The sequence below is a fragment of the Ailuropoda melanoleuca genome, chromosome 16 (assembly GCF_002007445.2).
Source record: "Ailuropoda melanoleuca isolate Jingjing chromosome 16, ASM200744v2, whole genome shotgun sequence".
NCBI lineage: Eukaryota > Metazoa > Chordata > Mammalia > Carnivora > Ursidae > Ailuropoda > Ailuropoda melanoleuca.
The window spans coordinates 65,307,395-65,312,318 of record NC_048233.1 but is presented as its reverse complement, the minus strand read 5'-3'; positions in this window follow the sequence as shown (position 1 = coordinate 65,312,318).

Below are 4,924 nucleotides of genomic sequence, written 5' to 3'. Positions count from 1 at the left end.
TCACATTATTTGGTCTCTTCTGCCCAATTCTGGCACAGTAAATACATTGTTTGTGCTCATACCTAGTATCCCTTTGGACACTTCCAACAAAAATTTGATGTGGCTCACAGAATTTAATATGTTGTAAAACAGATCAATGAAAAATAAAAACAAACCAGCTGGGACCCTGTGTGGTGTTCCCTCCTCTCAGTATTTCCAGGGAAGGGGGAGGCTAACCAAGGAAGATGGGGTCAGTCTGGGCTCTTGCATTTTCTTGGTGGGTCCAGAGGGGTGCTCTGGGCTGATAGGCAAGGTTTCATAAGAAGGGCTCACGGGTTGTTTGGGTCCACAGGTATGGAGCATGGCTCATATGTGTTCAGAACAAACAGGAACTAGGCCACTAAAGGGGTCTAGAGTCATGGATGGGATTGACCAGGTGGCTAAAGCAGGATCATGGATAATGGGCTGTAGGAGGAACCCCAGGAGGCCCGCTGGTGGTTAATAAGTCATGGCTGAAATCAACAGGGTACGGAGGCAAGGGTTAAGGTGAGGTCGGCGACAAGGCTGGGGTTTCACCCAGAGATAGGCCCCCTCTGGCAATGGGTGCTGACAAGTGCTACCCCTTGAGGGGAAGCTGAAAGTGGTTCTTCCGAGGGTTAAGCCAACCCAGAGCGTTCAGGATGGCAGTTCTGAGTCATCCACATATTACTCTTTAATCAGAAACACACACACACACACGTTATGCTTTGAAATGAAACTTCCAGGGGCGCCTGGGTGGCTCAGTCGGTGAGGTGTCTGCCTTCAGCTCAGGTCAGGATCCCAGGGTCCTGGGATTGGGCTCCACATTGTCGTCATTGGGCTCCCTGCTCAGCGGGGAGCCTGCTTCTCCCCNCTGAAGCCGGTGACTTCCCTGTGCCATTGAGAATTGTGGGTTAAGTCACCTCCTCTATATTGTATGATCCAGAATNCTGCCTGCTGCTCCCCCTGCTTGTGCTCTCTCCCTCCCTCTCTCTCTGTGTCAAATAGATAAATAAAATCTTTAAGAAAAAAAAGAAATGAAACTTCCAGACAGATACGGTAGAAGGAGACCCGACTTTTATTTGAATCCAGCTCTTTCACTAACTAGCTATGTGACATGAGGTAAGTCAAATTTCTCGGGACCCCAGTTACCTTCTATTAAATGAGAAGATGGGGCTAAATATTGTGTAAAGAGTCTCCTAGCTTTAGATATNTTCCCGAGCATCAGCAACAGAAATCAACTCTGGATGAACTGAAGCAGAAAAGACATTTGTGGGAAAGGTTTAGGGACAGTCACAGAGTCACCGGGAAGGCAGGAGAGTGAGACTTGGGGAAATGCAGAAACTGGAGCCGTTCTGGGGCTACAGGGAACAGGAAGCACCAGCAAGATCAGGTTCTAGGAAGCACTCGCTCAGGACATGCTGTGGTACTAGCTCTGGGGTAGCTCCCGCCTCCTCCTCCTGTCACTGGAGTTCTGATACACCTGTTTCTGTGCGTCCCTGCTCCCTACCCATGATCAAGACACTCCATGTCCGCAGAGGAGCATCTGACTGGGTAAGCGGAGGCGACGAGCCTGCGCCGCCAGAACTCAGAAGTTCCCTCTTTCAGCTTCTGTAATAGGAGGTAGGGCACAGGGTTCTACCAACCAAAACACACCGGGGTGGGGAAATCCCCCCAGAAGGGGGGGAAGAAGGCAACAGCCAAAAAAAAAAAAAAGATAAAAAAGAAAATAGTGAGCATCCATCATATATTTGTCTCTTCCAAAAAAGACAAATCTACAGTCACTTCTTGTATGGCTCTCTCTCCAATCAGATCTTTAAAGGGGCTGATTTTGCACATAAAACAAAACCCTTATCTCGAGGAAACCAGAGAGGGAGACACACCATGAGAGACTCTTGACTCCAGGAAACAAACTGAGGGTTGCGGAAAGGGAGGTGGGGAGCGATGGGGTAACTGGCTGACGGGCATGAAGGAGGGCACGTGATGTGATGAGCATCGGGCCTTGTACGCAGCTGATGAATCACTGACACTACATCAACAACTGGAGAGGTGCTATATGTTGGTTAATTGAATTTAAATTAAAAAAAAGTAAGAAAGAAAAACCCTTATCTCAAAGGACCCACTTTGGGCTATAGAGTATAGTTCATATCTCACATTATTTGGTCTCTTCTGCCCAATTCTGGCACAGTAAATACATTGTTTGTGCTCATACCTAGTATCCCTTTGGACACTTCCAACAAAAATTTGATGTGGCTCACAGAATTTAATATGTTGTAAAACAGATCAATGAAAAATAAAAACAAACCAGCTGGGACCCTGTGTGGTGTTCCCTCCTCTCAGTATTTCCAGGGAAGGGGGAGGCTAACCAAGGAAGATGGGGTCAGTCTGGGCTCTTGCATTTTCTTGGTGGGTCCAGAGGGGTGCTCTGGGCTGATAGGCAAGGTTTCATAAGAAGGGCTCACGGGTTGTTTGGGTCCACAGGTATGGAGCATGGCTCATATGTGTTCAGAACAAACAGGAACTAGGCCAGTAAAGGGGTCTAGAGTCATGGATGGGATTGACCAGGTGGCTAAAGCAGGATCATGGATAATGGGCTGTAGGAGGAACCCCAGGAGGCCCGCTGGTGGTTAATAAGTCATGGCTGAAATCAACAGGGTACGGAGGCAAGGGTTAAGGTGAGGTCGGCGACAAGGCTGGGGTTTCACCCAGAGATAGGCCCCCTCTGGCAATGGGTGCTGACAAGTGCTACCCCTTGAGGGGAAGCTGAAAGTGGTTCTTCCGAGGGTTAAGCCAACCCAGAGCGTTCAGGATGGCAGTTCTGAGTCATCCACATATTACTCTTTAATCAGAAACACACACACACACACGTTATGCTTTGAAATGAAACTTCCAGGGGCGCCTGGGTGGCTCAGTTGGTGAGGTGTCTGCCTTCAGCTCAGGTCAGGATCCCAGGGTCCTGGGATTGGGCTCCACATTGTCGTCATTGGGCTCCCTGCTCAGCGGGGAGCCTGCTTCTCCCCTGCCTGCTGCTCCCCCTGCTTGTGCTCTCTCCCTCCCTCTCTCTCTGTGTCAAATAGATAAATAAAATCTTTAAGAAAAAAAAGAAATGAAACTTCCAGACAGATACGGTAGAAGGAGACCCGACTTTTATTTGAATCCAGCTCTTTCACTAACTAGCTACGTGACATGAGGTAAGTCAAATTTCTCAGGACCCCAGTTACCTTCTATTAAATGAGAAGATGGGGCTAAATATTGTGTAAAGAGTCTCCTAGCTTTAGATATGGCTAGTGCACACGTGTGCATGTGCACACACGCTCACACACACACGCACAAACACACTCCCCAAGGGCGAAACTACAGGTGCACTCCAAGAAGGAAGTCTCCAACCACTGTCCTTGCTGCCATCTCCTCCACCCTGAAGCCGGCGCTGGGAGAGGCGGACTTCCTCGCAAACCACAGCTGTTGAAATGGCTCCAAGGGAGCTGTGCTTAATTCCTGTTTCCTAACATCCAGCCCATGGGGCCCAGCAGAACCAATAATGGGGTACTTCTCCCAAGTTACTAACCACAAACTGAAAGGGGGAAAACCATGCTACCCAAGGACTTAGCCAGTAGAGGGTAGCTGGGGCCAGAAATAATAAGGCTGACCTGGGACCGACCAGTTCACAGCTCGAGAATGCACAGTGGTAGCCCAGCTAGGATTTCCTTTTTTCCAAGACACACCATGTCAGCTCTGATTAATCTCCTGGTCGTGGCTAAATGCCCATCCCTCCCTCACATCAGTATTCCCAAGACTGCATGGTGCTCCATCTTCCAGGGCTTGGGGGGAAGTCTTTGAACTTACTCAACCGTTCTAAGTGCCGTGCATTTATCAGCCTCTCTGAGTGACGGGCTGCATCTTTCCATGCCAGGCATCAGGAACACCCCAATAGGGGCGCCTGGGTGGCTCAGTTGTTAAGCGTCTGTCTTCGGCTTAGGGTGTGATCTCGGTGTTCTGGGATCGAGCCCCACATCGGGCTCCTTCGCTGGGAGCCTGCCTCTTCTTCTCTCACTCCCTGTGCTTGTGCTCCCTCTCTCGCTGGCTGTCTCTCTCTATCAAACAAAATAAATAAAATCTTAAAAAAAAAAAAAGGAACACCCCAGTAAACAAAACTGACATGGCCTGTGCCTTCACGGAACCTATAGTCTTACAGGGGAGATTGAAAACATACCAATAAATATAAACCTACAACGAGTGACATAAAATCAGAAGCCAAGTGCAGCCTGGCCAGGGACAATAACGGGAGGGGCCCACGGGAAGGTATTTGCAGAGAACAACTAGAGGTCCTCGGAGGCCTGAAGGATGGCAAGGAGCCACTGTTACGAAACACAGGCTAGGGTAGGCGCGGTGTGAGGAGGGTATGTGTGTGGCATGTGGTGTGACCGCATGCATGGAGTGAGTATGGATGTGTGTGGCATGTGGTGTGTGTGTGTGACACATCGAGAGGTGGGGAGAACAGCAGGCTTACTGGGGGAGAGAAGAGCAAGTTGGTAGAAAGCTCCACGGATCGACAAGCAGAGGGAAGTCCGTGTGGGTGCGGCCCAGGGAAGATGAGAGGGGACGAGACCGGGAATCGGGCAGAGGCTAGATCACACAGAGCCTTTTCAAACAACTGGTATTTTTTTCTTAAACTCTTTTTTCCCATGCAATAAGAAAGCAATAAGACATTTTTGACAAGAATAATAATTACCTTACTTCCATTTTCTGTTTGTTTTGGGGACAACAAAAGAAGGATACAAATATCATTTGCAACAAGAAGTCCAGGTAGGAGATTATTGTAGTTCAGTGAGGAGAGGGTGAGGACCTGGACTCAGTGGATTCAGTCCTCCAGGGGCCACTTGGCAGTCACGTCTGGAGACACTTTTGATGGTCATGACTGGACGGGGGG